The sequence below is a fragment of the Callospermophilus lateralis genome, unplaced genomic scaffold (genome assembly GCF_048772815.1).
Source record: "Callospermophilus lateralis isolate mCalLat2 unplaced genomic scaffold, mCalLat2.hap1 Scaffold_86, whole genome shotgun sequence".
Lineage (NCBI taxonomy): Eukaryota > Metazoa > Chordata > Mammalia > Rodentia > Sciuridae > Callospermophilus > Callospermophilus lateralis.
Genome location: NW_027516693.1, coordinates 564148 through 588248, shown reverse-complemented (window position 1 = coordinate 588248; position 24101 = coordinate 564148).

Here is a 24101-nt window from a genome sequence, read left to right as displayed (position 1 = left end):
ACCAGAGTGTAGAAGTCATTCACAGTGGGAGGATGAAAAGTGAAGAAGGGATTCAGTTATGGAGCACTGTGCTGTACCTGCTGCTCTTTGGTACAAGTTAATATTCTCTTAATACTTGCTGAGAGTATCATTATGGAAATTCCACCATTCTTGGAAAAGTTTTCCAAGGTTCCAGATACACACAATGATCCATTTATGTTTTTTATGTACCATTATATTCCTTCTCTGGGATATACACGGCTTAACAAAGTTCCCAAAGGTGAGAACAGGCAACTTTGATTTGAGAATACCTAGCTGAAAGGCTGTCTCCACAAAGGGAGAGTATGTCCACAGAGGCACTGCTCAAATATTACATCCACTCTCTAGTTCTGCATAGAATATAGGCCAGAACTAACTCGTCTTTGGTTCACAAATTTCAGAAGATGATGAAACCACTGGGTCAATAAGACCATGGGGTTAATTCTATATAATTATGGATTTCAAAAACAAAGAATAACAGTACATTCTTCTTTTCTTGGAGAAAAATAAGTTATAGCATTAAAAAAAAACAGAATACAAGATCACTGCCATGCTCATGTGACTGAGTAGTAGATGGGGGAAGTTGCTTCACTTTACCATTCTGCTGTTGCAGTTACATTTCTGCTACCTTCTGTCTGCTCTAAGCACTCACCTGCTGAGATCAAACTGGCAGATAGCTATACTGCTAGGCTAAGTCTTCACACCAGGACCTAGACTGCCTGCTGCAGAGAATCTGAGTGGCAAGAGAGTTGTCGAGATTTTAGTTTGATCTGATTGTACACAAGGCTGTATATCTGAACTTATTACTCCAATTTGGATGTAGTTAAGTGTTCACCATTGTACTCAGAACATACTCTGAGATTCAAAAAGTGCAATGTCCCTGCTGCTGAGTAACTGCACCAGCTTCAAAGAGGAGGAAACTATTTAATGCCAGAACCAAGGATACAGATCTACAAGGAGGCAAGCACGGAGGTGTGGCTTTCCAGCCTTGTGGAGCTCTGACACATGGAGATGTGTAATAAACATTAATAAGAGGCAAAATCTTCAATGGTGGGGCTGAGATAGTGTGAAATTTCAAGGAATGAGAGAGATTTAGATGATAACAATACTGTGTTAGCTATTGTCACTATAAAAACAAAATCTGAGGTAAGAAAATACCTGAGTTAGCCAAATTATAAAGTGATAATGTTTATTTTGGCTCATAGTTTTGGAGTTTTTAGTCCACAATCCACTGGCTTCATCACTTTGGGCTTGTAGAGAGGCCACACATCCTAACAGGAGCACTAGTTGGAGCTAAACCACTCACCCCATGGCCAGGAAGCAAAAGAGAGCAAGGAGAGATCCCAGAATCTTCTTCAAGGGCACACAACCCAATGACTTAAAAGACCTCCCATGAGCCCCCCCCCTTCAAGGTTGTATCACCTGCCAAAAGCACAACCCTGGGTACCAAATCTTTAATACCTGGACAAGATCCAGACAGGAGCAAATATCAATGTAGTCAAAGAACTTAGACCTCTGATACTATACACCGGTTAACTATGAATTATCTATGGTTTCAAGGCCACTAATTTGTCTCTCTGCTAGTAAGGAACCAACTCAGTGAATAAAAAGGCAAGCATCAGTACCAATAGAGCAGTAATGGCTAATAGACTCCAACTTCTGAGTTTTCTGCAAACCCTAGGCATTAAAACATAGAAATAAAGATGTGGAAGAATCAGGGAAGCTATTTGATTTCAAGTATTTAATGGTGAAGTGCCAAGTACACTACAAAAGCATGAGATAAATGCTGTAAAGAGAAGGGTATGTAATAAATATAAAACTACATGAGAACTGTGAGAAAGCTGGTCCAGTAGTCATTTCATCAACCTGGTTGTTTTTGACTTGGATTCTTGGTACAGAGGGAGGAAACAAAACTAAAGGTAGCATGCCAATGCTTCTCAATCTTCTAAAGCAAAAATAGAAACAAGAAGCAATTGCCAAAGGGAGAAAAAAAGAAAATTATCTGAGTAAAGGTTGCTATAATTCCTGGGTGAACAAGTCCTTTGGTGTTACATTCCTCTCAAATGTGTCAGTCTTAAATTCTAAATACCATAGTTAACAATATATTTAGCAATGATATGAAGTTTTTTTGAATTCATGGGCACATATGAATCATAGGTAAGACAGAGAGAATGGTTAATGCAATTTCCCCACTTCATAGTAAACAACTGCATTGTTTCTTTGGTGTTACTTATTATACAATAAATTCTTTCTTGAGGATTTGACATAGCCAAGGAACTAGATTATGTGTTTTTCAGGAATCATCTCCAGGGGTAATATAAATTCTTGGATCATTATAACTATGCTAAAATCAGTTTGGATTTATCAGCAAAAAGGAGTTGAAACAATAACATAAAAAACACTCCAAGGAGTTCAAATTCCTATAACATGAAGAATGTATAATAAGCTGTTCTATTCTTCAGAGCAAAGGCCATGATAAATTAAAAATGGCTTGGACACTTTAATTATAACCTATTTTCTTTTGTTTGTGTCTTACTTTAAGAGCCTATTTTGATGAAAATCTTAGGTATAATGAGGTTCTTTTATTTTATGAAATATGATCTATATTTAGGATATTAAAGTCCATACAAAATTCCTATTGTAGATTTGCTTTCTGTATGAGTATATTTTCATTAATGTCTCTCTATACTTGAGATGTGAATGGACAGTATCTGAAAATTACTTAAAGTCAATAATGAGTTGAGAATGCTTAAATACACTACTTCAAGTAGACATCAATAATTACGATAAATTTTTATCATTCTTAGAATCATAATTAGCAGATGTCCTACTGAAGTTATAGTTTGTCTAAAATAACAACCTGGTAGATCAAACTTTAGACTGCTCCATATTGTTTCTCTTTTCTGACTGTGTTTCTTCTTCATCTTCTTCTTTTCCTGAACATCATAGTAAAGGTTACCAGGGCTTCTGCTGAAACTGCAATTTGCTCAGTTCCCAATTACATTAGAAGGACTTCCTGCCTAACAGCTTACTTCAAAGTATCCCCTGGCTGCAATAAAACAGTCAAATCCAAAGTTGTAAACTTGTAGCAAACAGCTGCCTCATTTCTTCCTTAACTCTTTATACCACCTGTTACAAGTAAGTTTTACATAAACATGTATTTTAAATCCATCTAATCTCTTCAGGCTTATTGAAACTAAAAACTAAATGTAAAATACTAAAAACTGAGTAAATTTTGAAATGTAACAAAAACACACACACCATTAAAAATAGTCTACTATTTCCAGTTCTTTAAAAAATGTTTCCATGACTCTCATATTCCATTCTAATTATTTCCCTTCTCCACAAATTCCATCTTCACTTCTTCATTCTTAAATCCATTTCAAACTGCTTGTGTCTCTACCACTCCACATATTTTATTTTAAGGTCATTTAATTCCTATAAATTTCAAATTCAATGATCTATTCCCAAACATTGTTTTAACAACATTATGCAGCATTCGATGTAGTAGAACATATGTAAGATTTTTCTTCATTTTTCTCCATTCACCCTTTGACTCAGTTTGTCTCCTCCTCCTTCACTGACTCTTCCTTTTCATTCTTCTTCCTAAAGGCTTTTACTGGCCACCTTAAAGAATCATGTCTTAGGTAATTTTCTCTTTCTCCATACTCTCTCCTTAACTTTAGCACATTGATTTTCAAGTTTCAAAGATTATTTTTATGATGTTCACTCTTAGATAAATATTCTCAGTCTATCAACACAGTTATATACAACTCTTTTGAATGTCATACTACAATTTCACATTGAACATACCCACAATTAAATATTTTTTCTCCTAAAATCCATTTTTTTTCACCAATTTTGCCATCATATCCTTGCTTTCTCCTTTTTTACTTGTGTTCAGTCCACCTCAGCACCCTGCTTTCTTCTACACACTTGATCATCTTCAAATACTCTTTCAGAAATATCTCTTCTCTTTATTGTCACCACCCTTGCTCTGTCCAATATGATCTCTCATCCAGTCTTTGACAATAATCTAACTTGTTTCCTTGTTTCCTTTTTTACTTCTGATAATTGATTTACTATCATCTCATCAGATCTTATTACTCCCAATTCCCTCCATTTAAAATCCTTCAGTGGTTTCTCATAGCAAGTAGAGCAAAATCCAAGTTCCCTAGTATGGCATATAATCAATTCTGTGTGCTCATACACTTTCTTGTCTTTCCAACTCCATCTCTTTCCACTTTCAACATGACTCACGTTCTACTGGAACATTATTATATTGCAAAAGTCACATATAAAATTAAATGCAAAATATTAAATGAATAGTTCAGTGGAAAATTTCAGCAAATGGTTCAGTCCAGATTATAAATTTAAAACCACACTTTTTCTCAAGTTAATCCAGCTTTATGTTTACAAAGGGGATAAAATACAACTGAAAGATTTTCAAGTTGGGAGACAGAAACAAAGAGTTTTTTGCTAAAGATATATTTTGAACCTATATAATGAAATAACCATAAATATTAAAATGTGAAAATTCTCAAAACTCAGGAATTTTGTTTGTTGCTTTTTTATTATTTTTTAATTTTTTTTTCAGACAGAGTCTAAGTTGTTGAGGCTAGCATTGAAATTGTGATCCTTCTGCCTCAGCCTCCCAAGTTGCTGGGATTACAGGTGTGTACCACCACACCTGGTTTCAAAACTGAAGCTTTTAATGATTTTGCTGTATTAACTTTGACAAAATGGCAATGAAATTAATAATAATAGAGATAATATTCGCTATTATCTATGTGGTGCTTATTATATGCTTGTCAATATGCTGAGTACTTTGAAAGCATTTTCATGTTTAACTCTCTTAATAGCCTAGTGGAATAGACACGATTGTTATTTTATTTAAATAGATTAAAATGGTAAGCCATATCACTTTTGTCCTACCCAAGAACAAATAGCAAGTGAAATAATTGGATCAAACTAGGCCAGCCTAGTACTAGATTTTGTGTTATTAATTACTGTTACTGGTAAAATAAACTGATGTATTTCATTCTATACAAAATGATTTTATTGTAAGCTAAGTTTTTGAAAGAAAGAGAATAAAATCATCTCAATATCTCAGAAAATACTATGGTTTGAATGTTTACCTTCCAAAACTAAGGAGTTGCCAATGTGATAGAATAAGAAGTGATTACACCCTGAGAGCACCTCCTTCACCAATGAGATTCAGGCCTATTAAAGAGAATTCAAGAATTGGAGGCTTTTTGCTTTCTGACTTCTACCTTTGAGGAGACAGGGTTCCTCCTTTCTAGAGGATGCAGCCCTTATCAAAAAACTCAAACTACTAGCAACCTGATTTTGAACTTCTCAGACCTTATAACTGTAAAAATTTAATTTCTCTTCTTTATAAATTATCCAGTCTCCATTAAATTGTTATAGCAGCACAGACTAATAAATAGATTTTAAAAATATTAATGATATAATTCACATTTTGATTTTTAAATTGCTCTAAAAATCTTTTGGGGGCTCTATTAACAAAATTATCATAAACTATATAGCTTACAAACAAAAGAAATTTGCTTTTCACATTTCTGGAATCTGGAGTTTCAAGATCAAAGTTCTAACAGATTTAGTGTATAAAGAGGATCTGTTTCCATCTTAATAGATGTCTATGTGCCTATAGTGTCTTCAAATGGCAGACAGTACAAAGGTACTGTCTGGGGTCTCTATTTTATTTTTATTTTTTATTATTAGTTTTACATGATAGCAGAATGCATTTTGACATAGCATACATATATGGAGTATAATTTTTCATTCTTCTGGTTGTATATGATGTAGAATTACTTTGGTCTTGTAATTACAATCATTGTGCAGTATGCCGATTTTAAGTCCTTCAGGTATAAACCAAGGAGTGGGATAGCTGGGTCAAATGCTCTCTTTTATAAGAATACTAATCACACTCATGAAAAGTCTGTCTTCATGACCTTCATCACCTCCCAATACTATCACACTGAGAATGAAATTTCAAAGTGAGGGAAAATGTTTGATTCCCAATATCCTAAATAATGAAATAAAAACAAGATTAAAACAAATATTATTATATATTTCATTATAACAAATTAAGAAAACAGTCTGATACATTATCCAGTGACCAAAGAATAAAACTGTTCATGTAACTCTAAAAGTTAATATCTGTCAACAAATATTCATCTTTATAGACAAGTTAAAATTTAAAGAAAATTATTTTAAAATATGGAATATGCCACAAAGATATCTTGCTTTTTTAAAAAATACAACAGTCACTAGTGTGGCAATATGTAAAAACATGAATGTGTAACTGATGTGATTCTGCAATCTGTATACAGGGTAAAAATGGGAGTTCATAACCCACTTAAATCAATGTATGAAATATGATATGTCAAGAGCTTTGTAATGTTTTGAACAACCAATAATAAAAAAAATTAAATTAAAAAAATTAAAAAATTCTTTTTTTAATGGCCACATCCCTAGCCCATTTTTATTTTGAGACAGGTTTTTACTAAGTTGCTGAGGACCTCACTAAGTTGTAGTTACTTTTGAACAAGTGATCCTCCTCCCTCAGGCTCCCAAGTTGCTGAGATTATAGGCATGCATTGCCACATCCATTCTTGCAATTTTTATGGCTAAACTCTCAACTTTCCAAATAATGATAAAAATATCCTGTTTATAGCTCTAAGTCACAATTCATTTCTTTAAATCAATTCACTCTGTTTACAAAATGGGGTCTTGAGGGCTATAGTCACAAGGTATCTAGATACATGAGTCGAATATTGAATACCAAAGAATTTTAAAAAAAAGTAATACCTTTACTATAGAAGAACAGGAACATGCCCTATTTCGAAGTATACTTAGGGAGGTACAAAGAATAGAAATGATAAGAAAGGGGAGCCATGTACAAAGTCCAAATATCTATAAGTTATGAATCAACAGAGATTGCGTTTCATCTGTGCATTTTTTACAAAAGAGAAATTTTATCTGCAAAGCCCCTTGGGATTGAATTGCTAAAAGGGTGCATGCCTTGGCACAAGAAAAAAGAAGAGGAAGGTAGTGGAAACCTGAGAGGAGCCAAAAATAACTAAAAATTATTGAATATTTGTGCCCTTCTTTAGGAGAAAACAGGGAAGCTTCTGACAAACAGAAGTTACCTTATAAAGAATTATTTACCTTATTTCTTTTTTTAAATATTTATTTTTAATTAGATGGACACAATATCTTTATTTTATTTTTATGTGGTGCTGAGGAGCAAACCCAGTACCCCATGCATGCCAGGTGAGCACTCCACCACTGAGCCACATCCCCTACCCTATTTACCTTATTTCTAATAGGATTCTGCTTTTTTTATAATATATGTTTATAAAAAAAATCTCAAACTTAATTGAAAGGAAAATAAGGAATGGGGTGTTAAGTGAGTAGGATTTACATTTACTTTTAAATTGCTCTTAGAAATCTAGCATTATATTCTGAAAATATGATTGCATGTGAAAATATGGGTATAATTTTATTTCTTTCAAAATAACCCTCAAACAGTACAATGGTAAAGGAAGTTTTTAAAATGTGGTTTGAGGAACCTTAGTTGCTTTGAAGTTTCAGAAAAGTTCAAAAGAAAATACAAAAGATCTTTCCATCTAATGGATTTACATATTCTAGTTACAGGAACAATTCAGTTAGAAATCTAAAATCAGTACTCAGTATGTGTGTGTGCATATTAGTTTTAGTAGACTGCCTTCAAAACAACTGGTATAGGCAGTCTACAAAAAATAATAGCTAAACCAGACAATTTTAAGCAATCAGCTAAAGAAAAAGACAAAAGAGCCATCTTCTCAGAAAGAACTATATTCTAAATGTTTTGAACAACAATTATTGCTAGAAGTGACTTCAAGTAAGGATAATGCCTTTAAAATAACACATCTGATGATTCAGAATTTGAAAAAGATTTAATAGAAATTGAAATATCATTTTAGAGAAAGGATGAATCAATTGGTCATTCCATATTAAATGATGTGCTCTTGGACAGTAAATGATTTTATATATTCATTCTCTAAATCAGGAAAATATTTAGGTTGTGATAAAGTACAGCAAAGGCACTGATGATTACAAAGATTGTGAGGCTTCTCCCAAAAAACAAAAGCAGAGTTATTTTGCTCAGATCTGTCCACAATAAAACACCTCATTGAAGGTAAGAAAATGAAAAATTCATTGCTATAAACTCATGACTTTTTTAACAGAAACACAAATTTAAAATTAAAAGATGGATTATAATTTTGGCAGTTGAGAAGAGAATGCTTAAATTAAAAATTGTTGAAAAGTATTTTGCTCCTAAAATGCCAATGTCTAAGAATCAGACTATAGATTTAGACAATAACCAGATTAAGGGATATAAAAAGGATTGTGGTCATCAGTAAGTTTAAAAATGAATTAAACAGACAAATAAACCCCTTGAAATCCAAAGTCTGAGTTCTTGTTTTTCTTTTGTTCAGAATAAAGCTTAGAAAGAATTATTTGATTTTTAAAACCATTATCAAGACAGAGATTTTTTTATAGAAAGATTTGAGATGAGCTCACATAGATTCTAGGTATAAGATGTATCCTTTCCAAAGATGGCCTTGTTCAGAATGGCAGGAAAGTAGCAAATCCAGGAATGGTAGAGGATAGATGAGACTCAGGGTGAACCAATGGGAGGTCATTTGAGGTGCTCCGATTCACAGGTATTGAGTTAGGTTACAGTAATGTGTCCTACAGGTAAAGCTGATAACAATAATGATTCAAGTCAAATTTCTGCTCCTTAGCATAAATGTAGTCTAAGAGTAAATTTAGATTGAAAGGAGAAAAACAAAGAGATGTTATTGCACACTTTAATATTTTAACTAAAGTTTGATACCACCAAAGAATGCACTTTGAAATGAAGGTCTTCCTACATATTCGTTTATATCATTTGGGGATATTCCAGTAGAATGTGTGTGTTCAAAAGTTTAGAAATTTTTGATGACCTTAGAAATGCACTGAAAATTGCTTATACAAAACTCTAACCAACTAATACCGTTACCATCAGTAAACTTATATGATACCATTACTGCTATTCTTAGGTTATGGTTTATTATTTAAAAAAAATCCATTTGTTTAAAAACACAATCATTCCTTGTATTTCTTATATTTACTTGCTTCAAAACTCATGCAGTAAAATTATTGTTCATGTTCTTTTAAGTCAAATTTAATGAGATATGATTCATGTAAAATAAACTGCAGCCAAATTAATCAGTGTACAATTTGATGAATTTTGATGAAAATATCATCACAATAGAGTTATAACATATTACCATCATCCTCAGGCATTTCTTTGCTTCTTTGCAATACATGCCTCCCAGCAGGCTCCACTCTAGGGAAACACTGGTCTCATTTCTATTAGAACACAATAGTTTGTTTTCTAAAAATTATACATCAATTGGTATGTGTTCTTTTCTGCTTCATTATATATCCTTTTCTAGTTTCTCTCATTCAGCACTTTGATTTTTCAGAATTTAGTATCAGTATCTCTCATATAAATTATTTTAGCCCATTTTATTTTCTCATTTATCTTGAAATCAATTTAAAAATTGTCTTTAATAATATAAATTATTAAATATATCACATGGGATTTAAATTTCTATACAAATTAAGATTTTTTACTATATTAATAACTAAACAATGAGAGCTTATAAAAACAATAAAGAAAACACATTTTATTGAATTATCCATCACGTTTATATTATTTCAATATTTAACAAAGTAGATAAATATTTGTTGTATTTTCTTTCTACATTCAGTCAAAGTTGAAGTAGGATGCTTCATACATATTAAGGTTTTATTATTTTACAATTACTGGGTAAAACTGATGCAAATATTCACAACTAAAAAACAAATAAAAATGTTAAAATTTGTAAAGTAAAAAAATTATAAAATTGATTTAGTTCTGTTATATCGCAACTAAAATTATTTTATGAAATTGAGTTATATCATTTGTTTCTCACCTGTAAATATTTGCATCAATTTTATCCAATAGTTTAAAGGAATAAAAAATATTGGCTCAGACAAGCAAGCACTCACACTTAAGGACAAGGTTTCTATCAGTTCAAGAATTAAAATTATAAAAAAATGTGAAGTTCGTATTTAATTATGTTCTCTAATAATATAAGTAAGTAATTGCTTGTGTGAATATCTTCAAGAAATATTATTTAATTAGTATTATTTTTAATAAAAAATTATTAGAAGGATCTTGAGTTCAAAGTCATCCTCAGCAACAGCAAGGCACTAAGCAACTTGGTGAGACCCTGTTTCTAGATAAAGTACAAAACAGGGCTGGGGATGTGTCTCAATATTTGAGTGCCCCTGAGTTCAATTCCTGGTACCCCCAAAAAAGAAAAAAATATATTAGGAACTAAAATAAAATGGCATCTACAAATAGCACATTAATAATTGTTTTTTTTTTGGCTTTAATAAACTGAAAAATCATCATTTCATATTTTTAGCTCATTCATAAATAACATTTATTTAGGGTTTTAGTGTTCATGTTTTTTTCCCCTGCTGTTCTCAAATTCATGAGCTCAAGTTGTCCTTCTACCTCAGCCTCATAAGTAGCTGAGACTATAGGTATGTGCCATACTGCACTTTAGAAATGACTTGCACAAATATCAATGGCTTTTTTTTAACCAATAACAAACCTGCTGAGAAAGAAACTAGGAAAACAATTTCATTGACAATAGCTTAGAAAAAAATGAAGTAGCTAGGGATAAACTTAACTAAGAAAGTTAAAGAACTAAAGAGCCAGGCACAGTGGCACACTCCAGTAATCCCAGCAACCTGGGAGAATGAGGCAGTAGAGATCACAAATTTGAGAACAGCCCCAGTGATTTACCAAGGCCTGAGCAACTTAGCAAGACCCTGTCTCAAAATAAAAAATAAAATAAAAAGGGCTAGAGATATGGGTCATTGGTTAAGTACACAGAGGTTCAATCTCCAGGACCCCCTCTCCAGAAAAAAAAATTGAAGGAAGAAACTGAAAAAGATACAAGAAAATGGAATCCAAAATCTAAAGGGCTTCAAAATTAATAGCATTAAAATGGTATATTACCAAAAGCAATCAACAAATTCAATGAAATTATTAGCAAGATACCAATGACATTATTCATAGAACTAGAAAAAAATAATTCTAAAATTCATATGGAAGCACAAAGGACCCAGAATAGCCAAACAATATTGAGCAAAAACAGCAATGTTGGAGGTATGACAATACTCAGTTTCAAAATAGATTACAGAGCCAAAGTAATAAAAATGGCATGGAACTGGCATGAAAACAGACATGCAAACCAATTGAATAGACTAGAAAGAAGAATCGACACAATTGAATGGACTAGAAAGAAGAATCCACACAGTTATAGCCATCTGATTCTTGACAAACTAGCCGGAAACATGTTGGAGAAAAGATAGCCTACAAATGGTGCTGAGAAAACTGGATATGCATATGTAGAAGACTGAAACTAAGGGCCTGGGGTTGTGGCTCAGCTGTAGAGCACTCACCTAGCAGGTGCACAGGTGCAGGGTACTGGATTCAATCCTCCGCACCACATAAAAATAAATAAATAAAATACTACATCCTTCTCTCTCACCATAAATTAAAATCAACTCAAAATGGATCAAAGGCCTAACTTTAAGATTGAAAATGTGAAACTGCTAGAACATGGAAGATACTTCCGTATATTGACACAATGATCTCCTGAATAGGACTCCAATAACTCAGGAAATAATAGCAAGAATTGACAAATTTAAAAAATTACACAGTAAACAACAGAGTGAAGAGACAGCCTACAAAACGGGAGAGAAATCTCTGCTAGTTACTTTTATGACAAAGGATTAGTTTCAAGAATGTAAAAAGGACTAAAAATATGAGCACCAAAAAGAAAAAAATAAAAACAACAACAAAAAAATACGAATAACCCAATCGATGAAAGGGCAAAGGAACTGAACAGACACTTCTCAAAAGAGGAAGCACAAATGTTCAATATCTTTAGCCATCACAGAGATGCAAGTCAAAACTACTTTATTTTCCATCTCATCTAAGTCAGAATGGTGATCATCAGGAATACAAAAAAAAAAAAAGAATAAATGCTGGAGAGGATGGCCAACAAAGGAACCCCTTTGACATTGTTGATAAGAATTCGAATTAGTACAGTCACTATGGAAATAAGTATGGAGAGTCCTCAAAAGCTAAAAATAGAACTACCATATGATCTACTTATATCTACTTATATCTCTCCTTCATACCTATCAAAGGAATTAAAGTCAGAACACCATAGAGACACCTACATACATACACATGTTTATTGCTTCACAATTCATAATAAACAAGTTATGAAATCAGTGTGTCTATTATGGTTTAGATATGAGGTGTCCCCCAAAAGCTCAGGGGTGAGAGAATGCAAGAAGATTTAAAGGTGAAGTTATTGGGTTATGAGAATTTTAACCTAATCAGTGCATTAATCCTGATTGGCTTAACTTATAGGAAAGTAGGGTGCCACTAGAAGAGGTGGGCCATTGGGACATATCTTTGGGATAGCTATTTTGTCCTTGCTGACATAAGTCTCAGTCTCCACCATCTCCACTGAGACCTCTTAAACTGTGAGCCCCACAATAAAATTTTCCTCCTCTAAAATTTTCATTCAGATCTGTTGGTCACAGTGGCAAAAAAAGTGGACTACAACAGTGTCCATCACTGGATAAATGGACAAAGAAAAAGTGGCATATATAGAAAAAGGAATATTATTCAGTCATAGAGAAGAACAAAATCATCTAATTTGTAGGAAAATGGATGGAACTTTAAAGTATCATGTTAAGCAAAATAATCCAGACCAGAAAGATAAGTATCACATGGTTTCTCTTACAAGTGGAATCTAGAAAGGAAAAAAATAAAATAAAGGCAACGTGAAAATAGAGGGGAAAGTATTAGACAAGAGTAAGTGGACCTGGGGAATGGGGAGGAGAGGGGAAGGGTAAGTAAAGAGCAGATAAATATAAACAAATTATGTTATATGCTTGCATGAATATGCCCCATGAAACCCATCATTTTGCAATTAATATGTCTCCATGAGACCTATTATTTTGCATATTTATATGAGTTAATAAAAAAGAAATAACATCATCTAGCCATGTTGTTACAGAAATATAATCAGGTGTGTTTTCTGTTTGTTTATTTTTGCTTAGAGTGAAAAAGAAAGGATACTTGACAACCTTCTATTGTAGTATAATACAGATAATCTTTCTGAATGATTTAGGTAAGCACAACTGTACTTTTCTATTTTGATAGTCATGGTTATCACACCACCTACTAAAGAAGGCTGATGGAAGGAGAGTATTTTTATTGAGGTCCTATTATTACCAGACACTATATACAGTATTTAATTTATATTGTTTTGTTTAATCCAATAGTCCTTTGGCAAGTATTATCTGCATCTGGCAAATGAGTAAACTGTTGTGTAAACTGGTTACGTTTTACAAATTCACCCATGGAATAAAATGCTGCAGTTTAGTTCTGCCCTCTTAACTATTACTTAATGACTAAACCAGTCTTCAGTTTTCCTCTTCCATGCAAATGAACCAGTTCCTTCAAATAATTTTTGATGGGTAAATCAAGCATTGTTATTCCTACCCTCAAATCCTATCTAACTTCTTTTTCCCCTCACTTTTAGAATAGCAAAATAAAACTAATCAAAGTTCCAAAATGCTATTAAACACATTTAAAATGTTAGGCAGCAGAGAAGATTTAGCCAATGACAATTTTAATGGCAAAAATTCTAGACACTCAATTTTACTTTGGGGACCAGGATGCGGGAAACTGGAATAAGTGTGGAAAAAAAAAATAAGACATTTGTGTCCATGTTGTAAATCATTCTTGATTAAGAACTATTAGAAACGGGTCATCAGCAAGATAAATTTTACTCCAACCACATACTAGGAGTTATAGTCACAAAGGGATGTTAATAAAAATAGACTTTCTTTAAAGGCGGTATACCTCTGGGACAGAATCTATATCCTCACAGTTCTAAGACAGGAACTGAGACCATTATAAAGCATTAGAAGGTTGGGTTTTGGTACATTAAACAAGTAACTGGATTCCTTTGTTTTCAGACAGAGGTTTCATTAATATGTTAATGCCTATTCATGCCAATTCTTAACAGAGTAAAAATAGCTAAAATTTTATTGAGAACAATATTCTTCAGGAAACATGAACATGGACACGTGAAAAAAGGAGATATAAAGTTTTTCTACCCAGTTTCAAACCTCATATAAGAACTATATTTTTAATTAATTCTTCCATTAATCCCAAAACAAACTCCATTCCTCTTTCCCTCCTTTGTTGCACCCTTCCTCTGTCTTCTCTCTCTCTCTAGTAAAAATTTTAAGCTACTAGATTATAAAATTTGAAAAGAGTATAACATTTGGCATAACAATAGGGACTGCTTATAAAATCAAAGGTATTATGCTAAATCCTCTGTGTACATTACCTCATTTGTTCTTAATAACAACCTCAAGATTTATGTAATGCTATCTCCTCGTCATCATAGGGGCTGAACACTGCTCTATGAGTGGCAGAATTCAGCTTTGGATTCAGTCAACTTGTCTTCACAGCCTGCATACTTCCCCACCAAACTACACAACATCTTTTTAAAACTACTCATAGAGGCAGCATTTCACACTATATCATAAATAACTCTTTAAATGGGTTTACTGTTTCACAAAATGCTTTCATTCTGCAGGGATTTAATAAACCAGAAATCTCATCACCAAATAGTGGCTTTGTGTTTGTTTTATTTTTAGGCAATATTTCAAATAAGACAAATTGGAATCAAGAGTCACTGAAAATATCTAACACTAAAATAGAAAGAAAAAATACCCTGGGAGCAATAAGACAGCAGCTTTGTGAATGTTAACTCTTGGTGGGCTGAGACTGTGCCAATGGGTTATCTTGGCTCATAGAAGATGTCAGTAAAATGAATCCTGTAAACATTCTTCTTGATTTCCTGAGTTTGAAATTTTAAACTATATCTTCTATATTTAGATTCTAAATTTAGCTCCTCAAAGGAAAAAAAAAAACAAATATCCATGTGTTCATTTCATGCATTGTTCAAACTCTCCATGTTTGAGATTATAAAGTGTTCATCTTTAAGATTTTTTTCCAAGTGAGTTAGATATAAAATATGCCAGGATTTTTGTGTCTACTGTGAAAATAAAAAGTGATTTATTCAAATGCTTACAGCTGATAATCATTTAATGACAATTTTTTAAATATGAAATCAAGCAAGCTGTAAAAAGACCTTCTGATGACATGTTACCACCTCTTATCATAACTGAGAACAATAATTTATTTTGGTATCAGTGATCTCAAATAACTAATAATTTAAACATATAGCAAATACTTGTGTATTTTATCACTTGAAAGAAACCAGTATTATTTGAAAAATTAAGCTGTCTTCTCTAATCTAATGCTATTTCCATACTAGGTCTCAGAACAGTGAGATCAGCAGATGGGACCACAGATCATGTTTATTCCCATCTGGACTTTGATATGCAAATTATTGTTCTAAAAGAATGTGCAATGAACTGACCACCATATCTTCTCCTAAGAGACTTCTCTAAAAGATGGAAAGAAAGGACAGAGACTGAACTCTGAGAGGGATAAGCTTTGCCATTTTACTCTCTAATATAATGTACTAGAATGTAAAACATATCCTCCATTAAAATACATTTTAAAAATCAACTTCAGGGTTTAAAGTATAAATGTTACAAAAATTCTGCGAACCTTACAGTTGATTGTCTACTCAGGGTGATATCTGATTGTATGCATAACAGAATTTTATAAAACTGTTCAAAAGAGAAAACAAGATTTCCCTATTTGAGGATTTGTATGTAAGTGAATACACATATACAATAAGTTTTTAAAAAACACTGTAAATTATTTTTAAGTCTAAAATTTTACTTCTAAAATTTACATAATATGAAATTGAAAAATATATTTTCCCTGACAATTGTTTTTTACTCTTATTAGCTTATATTATATCTAACATTTCACCATGTAAGTAGATACAGTAGTGATATCAGAATATGAAAAACAAATTATAAAAGACAAATTACAAAATGAAAGTAATATAAGAATGTAATGCCCAAAATCTAAATCAGGTTCTGGGAAATAAATTGTTAATTGAAAAAGTAGATATACAAGCATAACAAATTATAGTGTTGTCACCCATGTTGGCTCCATCCTGTGATCCCAGCATTTTGGGAGTGAGGCAGGAAGGTCACAAGTTTGAGGCCAGCCTCATCAAATTTTGCAAGACCCTGTTTCAAAATAAAAAGTAAAAAAGGGGTAGGAATGTAACTCAGTGACAAATCTCTCCTGGGTTCAATCCCCACTACAAAAAAATGTGGAATTAGAACACTTAAAAAAATCAACATAGAAATTTAAAAAAATTAAAGTTGTGAAAGGTATGAAATAGTAACAATAATTAAATCTCACAATATTTAAAAGTATGAATCATTTTACTAGCAAAATTAAAATAAAAAGGGTAAAAAGTAGAAAATGTTATCATAAAAACACCCATTTTAGTTGAAATATGCACAACAATATATTGTGCTCTAACATAACAGCAATTTCAAGAAACACCAAATTGAAGTTGATCATTTCTAGTAATCTACCAATTCACAAACTCCAATACCTGGGAAGAGCTAACTTAAATTGTTCATCAAGTTTTGCCAGATTCAGTATCCCCAGTCAACAGAGCAATAAGGAACAATGAATGGACTTTGGAATAATGTGAGTACAATCTGGTGAAAGATCTTTGGAGTTGCCTAAAATGTCTGCTATAGTTTGGATATTGATGGTCCAAAGGCCTGTGTGTTAAAGGCTGAGTTGCTAGCTGTGGCACTACTGGGAGGTGGTAGAACCTTCAAAAGGCAGGGACTAGTGGAAAGAAGTTGGGTCATCTGGTGTGTGTCCTTGAAGGGCTCACTGGGCCTTGTCCCTAGCTCTTTTTGCTTTCTGGCTGCTATTAGGTGAACTGCCTCCTCTAACATGTACTACTGCCCATGTACTGTGCCACTACAAGTGCAAAGAAATGGCCAAAGGACCATGGATCAAACCTATAAAACTATGAGTGAAAATAAATCTTTCCTCATAACAAATCCATTATCTCAGGTAAATTAACACAATGTTTCCTTTGACTTGTTAAATTAGATTTCTCTTCTGAAACATTGATGGGTAAATGGACCAACTTATTGCTGCTTAGTCATGACACTGTTCAAAATAGAGAGTTGGAAGTTCCCTTTATATCTATAAAGAAAATGAGCTCTGTGAGCACCCTGCCTTCCCACTGTATGCTGAATCAAGGCTATGAACTACCCTTGGGCCAGAAAGATAGGAATAAGGCTGAGGGGCTTAAGCTGACCTGCTAACATTCGTTCAATCAGAAACCATTGGGAAAAGGTACCCCAGCAGCAGTATTTGTTGGATTTTAATGAAGAACAGAAAGATGAAATATATGGAGCTGAATCGTGACCTGCTTCTCAAGTGATCCATGAAATGGGCACATCTTACATAATTCTCAGCAGAAAGCACATACACAAGAGAATTAGGCACTGGAAGGTCAGGCAAATTGAGGACATCTGAAGTGATCATCAACTTGAGAAGCAGAAATAACCAGCAAAAAGACAACTGCAATCTCTCCAAATCAGGTCAAGACATTTGACCATTCCTGTCACATTAGAGAGGGAGCTGGCATAGAGGAGGCAGAGAAAAGAGATATCTCCAAGACCACCCATATCCAAGTACTCATGAAATTACAAGAGCTGTTATCACAGATGGGAAATGTCAAAAAAGCTTTGAGTAAAATTTGAAATTGACATTTTCAAATGAATAAGTAATAGAAAAAACTAATAATTCCATAGCTGAAAAGTTGTGGCATTGGTCCAAGAAGAAGACAAGAAAGATGCTATTGAGGAAAAAGGGAAAACTCATAAGAACATAGCTGGGACAATTATTGGAAAAATTTAAAATGCTATCCTATTAAAATAACAACATGTCATAATTCCTTAATACATCAGTTACTGTACTTTCTATACTCAGGATAACATTACTGTGTTCTGTCTTTCTGGATAATACCATGGAACAGAAAGCTCTGTTTTCTATTAAAGTCTGTGGCATACCCAGAAATGGTCATATCCATAAAGTAGCATATTGGACAACGCATTCATTCAAAACATGTTTTCTCATTGCTTCATATGTGTCAAGCCCAATTCTGAGATAATAATCTTAATAATAGGCAAACAGAGCCAGACAGGTCCATGGTCCTGAAGAGCTACGTAATTCTGGGAACAGACCATAGTTGAGGAAGAACTGTAGAAAGAGCTGTGTTGTAAATAAGGTAAATAATGAAACGTTACGGGGTAGGTGGATCAATCTGTTCCAATAAATGCATGGAAAGCTCTTCTGGTAGTGACAGATGGAGAGAAGAACAAGTCAAGACAAGCTAAATTTCTTGAGACACAGATTCAGAACTGGCACACATTTATAACTTATATTCCATTTCATTTTCTGAAATACATAGGGGAGGCCAAAATCAAGGACTCAGGAAAAAAACTCCTGCCACTTGATGGAAAGGACTGCCAAGTTCAAAGGGAAACAATATAAACAACACAAAGAGGTTAATAACAGGGACCAAAAATTCAAATGAAGAATCCTGTATTCAAACATCATCCCTATATTCAGACATCACACCAGTATTCACACATCCCTTAGACAATCACACGGGAACAAAGAAGGTCATTTCACTAAGAGAAAGTGATCAGTTCATCAAGAGAATGTGACAATCCTAAACATTTATGAACCTAACAACAGTCTTTTCATAATACTATTGGGCTAAACACCAATCAGTGCTTAGGAAAGCTTGCAGAGTGACAAGAAGGTCTCTGAAAGACTGTGGTGATGAGGGAGATGTAGAAGGGGAGATAGCTGGCCACTTGGCTTATCTCCAGTCCCTGGGAGAGGCACTGAAGAGAGAGTGACCTTAGTTGTAAAGTAAAGAAATATGCTCATACAACATCTGAAGAAAGCCACCTGCACAGTGTGTATGCAACCTATCATATGAATACTCCCCCAGGTTGAAGGCAAGCATGGCCCTCCATTATATTCCAGCCCACCATCACCCAGGAGTGAGTAAGTAATGAAATGTCCAAGACCTTTTTGTTGAGTCCAACCAAGTTCTTTCTTTGGAATTTGAAAACAGTATCCTTGAAGCATTTGTAGCCTTTGGGTTGAACGATTACATGAAGCAAAAGCAGAAATTCCAGCAAAGAGAATAGACTACCCAAAACAAACAAAAAACAGAACAAAATCAATCAGCTACTACCGAAAAAGTGATTCATAAAAGAAAAAAAGATCAATTAAAGGGATTCATTAAAATTAAGACTTGGAAATTTCTTAAGACAGGAAATAGAATGAGGAAAAATAAATTTAACTTCTAATTTTGATGAAGGAGAATGTCAAGAACTCTGAAATAATAATCATTCATATGTTTGTATATATAAACTGAAAAAAAGTAATCAAAAATATTTAAAGGAACAACCCAATAAATAGGACTAAAAAAATTTAAAATGACCCTTTACCAAACATGACAAATAAGCTCATGAAAATATATTTGACACCTTTAATCATTGGGGTAATTAAAATTGATAACATAATGAGAAACCACTATAACCTTTCAGAATATTTAAAATAAGAAAGACAAACAACTGAGGGTATGGATCCAATGAAACTCTCCTATTCTACTGATGAAAATATATAATGAACAATCACTAAAACAGTTTGGTATTTCCTTTAAAATGTAATTATACAAGGCTAGGGCTGTAGCTCAGTGGTAGCACACTTGCCCAGCATGTGTGAGGCCCTGGGTTCAATTCTAAGCACCACATATAAATAAATAAAATAAAGGTCTATCAACAACTTAAAAAAAGTATTTAAAATGTAATTATACATTATAACCTATATGTTCAATTCTTTACCTGAGAGAAATCAAAATATATGTCTAATTGAAGAACTACATACAAATATCTTTAACAACCTTATTTGTAAAAATCCCAAATGGAAAACTACCAAAATTTCCATCAACAAATAAACTGGTATCAAATCAATGTTCTACACTCAAATAAATAGAAATTGATTACTGAAATAAACAAACACATGAAAAATATAAAAATAACTATGCTTAATCAAAGCAGTCGGGAAAAAGAGTATATAACCTTGTGATATAAGATTCTAGAAAATGTGAACCAATGTTTAGACACTAATGTATAAAGCCACAGAGACTGACCACAGGGAATAGCAGGAGAAAGGAATTATTTGGGGACAACCAATATGTTCATCATCTCGATTGTGATAATGTGTTCAGAACTATAAACAAATGTTAGTGCTTATGAAATTACTACTTTAAAAGTACAGTTTAATTTATGTCATTATAATTTGCAGGGCCGTCATTAAAAAGCCTTAAATGTGTCTCAATTTTAACTAAATGTTTGGTACTTTAAAGAAAACAAATGTCTTATAATGTAAATAATTCTAGTAGAATTTTTGTAATTAGTTTAGTTCTTTTCTAAAATTGGGAAGTTCATATTAATTAGACAATTATCTCCTTGAGATGAAGAGTTTCTCTAAGAAAACTCAAGAAATTCTTGAACTGGGTATATAGCTCAGCGCTCAAGCACTTAGCTCTCATTTGTTCATTTCCCAGCACCAAAACAAACAAAAGTACCTGGAGGTAAAATAGTTTTTATTCATTTAAAATTGGAGTGCCAAAAGAAAGCTAAAAAGGAAAATTCACTTCAATTGATAGAAATGAAATAGTCTGGGAAGCTAATAACAATCTAAGAGGAATATTTTAAAGTATAGATTCTGTAGAAAATATTTATATTTAGAGAAAAGGCTTGGAATTCAATGTGAAAATTTAGATTTTTTAAAATTAAAACCATAAGTGCTGATTTAATATTGAAAGATATAGTACTTATTTGAAGTTATACTGAATTTTGCACAATTTGATTTCTATATAGATGACTATTTGACTATCTGAAGTATCAAATGTAAAAAGCCATATATAACAACAAAAGTGGGTAGAAATTATTAATGAGCCAGGTGCAAAAATTAAGACCCATCACTTCTAAGATATTCTATTAAAAATTAGAAAATACAGCTATAAGATTTTACAACATATGTTTAATTATTTCTAATTCATTACTATTATACTATCACTTCATTAATGACCTCACAGGATTTCCTGTCCAATCACTGTGTTTATTAAATGAACCATCACAGGCATAAACATCCTAGAGCACCAACACCTGCAATAAGCTGGTTAGTACAATACACATTCTCAATGTTTACTTCATTCACCATTTGGGGAATTATCATTTTACTTGAACGAAGTTGTTAGTTTTTCATCTCGGACAGGTTTCTCCAAGAAGCCTGCTTCTCCCACAAGCAGTAAGAAGATGTCACAAAGGCCTGGTGCAAAGAAGAAAGCCAGAGTGTGGTCCCCAGGCCTGCAGGGGAAGAGGAAGAAGAACCTGCAAACCCACTGTGGTGGGATAAAGCCATCGCCAAAGCAGAGGCCATGAGGCAGAAGTCTCCCTTGACGCTGTGGTCAAGGTAGCTGACGGAGACTCGAGAGAGGAGAACCACCCCACGGAGACAAGTGGAAACTGCTGCTTAACGTGGGCCTTAGAAGGCTGGGAAGTCTGTGTGGATTTGGGGGCAGGGCCCATGTGATTTTTTTCTCCCTGGGAAATCTCACCATCAACTGAATGAAGGAATGCACCTTGCCCGTATGTAGTGCTTCTAACAAGAGAACATATCCCACCTAACCTGGGCTATCCGTGCACCAGTCTGTCAACCTGCTTGCAATCCCACTGGATGGCCCAATCTTATCCTGTTAATGCCTTCAACCTGAGATAATAAATCAATATTTACTTAAACTAACATATGTCCTTTGATCTCCTGGATATTTGTTTGGCATTAGGAAATCTAGCATGCCTCACCAGGCTTGGCCAAGAATCATACTGTGTTCTCCTCTCACATCCAGGGATCAGGAGAAGGCCTATTAGTGACAGGCTTCTCAGGAAGGCCCCTCTAATGGTGTTCTCCTTTCCCCAAGGCCGAACTGGTTAAAAGTAGACTTACTTCTAAACATCCAGCCCCTCCTGTTTGACCTTAGTGAAGGGCACAATAAACATACTACGTTCTTCCATTCTACCTGAATACTTCTTATGTGCCAGATTTATATATTTCATCTTGAAATCCCCACACCTTGCTTCTTATGTGTTGCCATGGACCTCTGTTGAAGGGGGGAAGGTTAGGGTTACCTGACCTGATCTGACCATGGTGAGGAGATGGGAGGTGAGATATAAATGGGATTGCTAGTAACTATTTGAAAGTAAATCTGAAAGTTTATTATATAGCATAATTATAAAGACAGTGTGAATAATGTGGAAATTTAGCTGATGAAGAAACAGATGAGTGGGAATAACTAAAACTATAAATTCTTCCCACTTCTTGTTTTACTTCTACATTCTCTTGGTATATGATTTCTCACTATCTGATTTATACCTAGACACCTCACTCTTCACTTAATTCCAAATTTATGTATACAGCAGCCTTTTTGACATACTTAGATATCTGCCCAATATGTATCATGAATAATGGGTGCAACAGATCTCTTGATTCTATCTACTCACATCTCCCCACCTAGCCAGTCTTATCCATTTTAGTAAACACAACCACAATCTGCCATAAAGCCAAGGCCAAAGTCTAAGAATAATACTTCATTTATTGTCCCCTCTTCAAATGTGGCATTTATTCAAGAGCTAAACACAGACATCATACATTCAATTTTCTCCATCTGTTTTGCTAATAATTTAAATGAAACCATCACCATCTCTTGCTGGCACCATTGGAATCTCCATCCAATCAGTCTCCCTAAATCTCTTCTCATCATCAACTTAATAATCATAATAAAACAAGAATGACTTTCAATAATACAATTATTGGGATCTCATCAATAATGAAGACTGTAAATTTATCAATAGAAATAACAAGCACTTCATAGTCATGGTTCACTAACACCCATACCTCTCTCCTACAAACAGTAATAATGCCATATAAATAGCCAGTACAATACAACTGAAATCATTCAATAAATATGTCACCATCAATATTAGTAATATTATTGATCAATGTTATTAATAATATTTATTGAATAAATACAAAGACTTTGTAAGAAATGTTACCCATAATCCTCACAAAAATCTAATAAAGAAGGTACTAGTGTTATCCACAATTTACATATAAGAAGACTGAATCTTAAGGACATTGAGTCTTATATTCCAAATGCTGAAAACTTGCAAATAAACTGAAAATTAAAATCTAAAAGGCACCATGACAGTAGTGCATGGAGAATCCCAAATTCTAGGAGCAATTGAATCACATTATCTTGAAAGAGTGCAAACCTCCTAACTCTCACTCCCAAGACTTCAGGTTCTCTCTTGAAATAGTTGCTGTGAGGCATGACTTTACTACATTTTCTCTCTGTCTTGAGGTCCAATAGTTCAGTTTGGGGGGAAGATGTCATGTATGCATGTCATTATTAGAAAAATTCTCTCTACTTAGGTTAAATAAAAATTCACAAAAATAAACTTTTTCCAGGTGCCTTTTTTTTAACTTAAAAGAATTATAATGTGACTTGGTTATTGACTCCCAGGGATTCCATTATTTTCAAGCCACCAGTCAACATTATGATGACAGGCATTACCAGATGACTGAAATTTAATAACGCAAATTATACTGTTCACTCATAAGATTCTCCTAGTTTCTGATATATTCCAATTATAGACAATATAGTGAAACAGGAGAGTTTCATTGATAGTAAGCACACTTCTGCATATATGAAAGTATTTCCAAATATCAAAGACTCAATTTTGTATCTTCATTT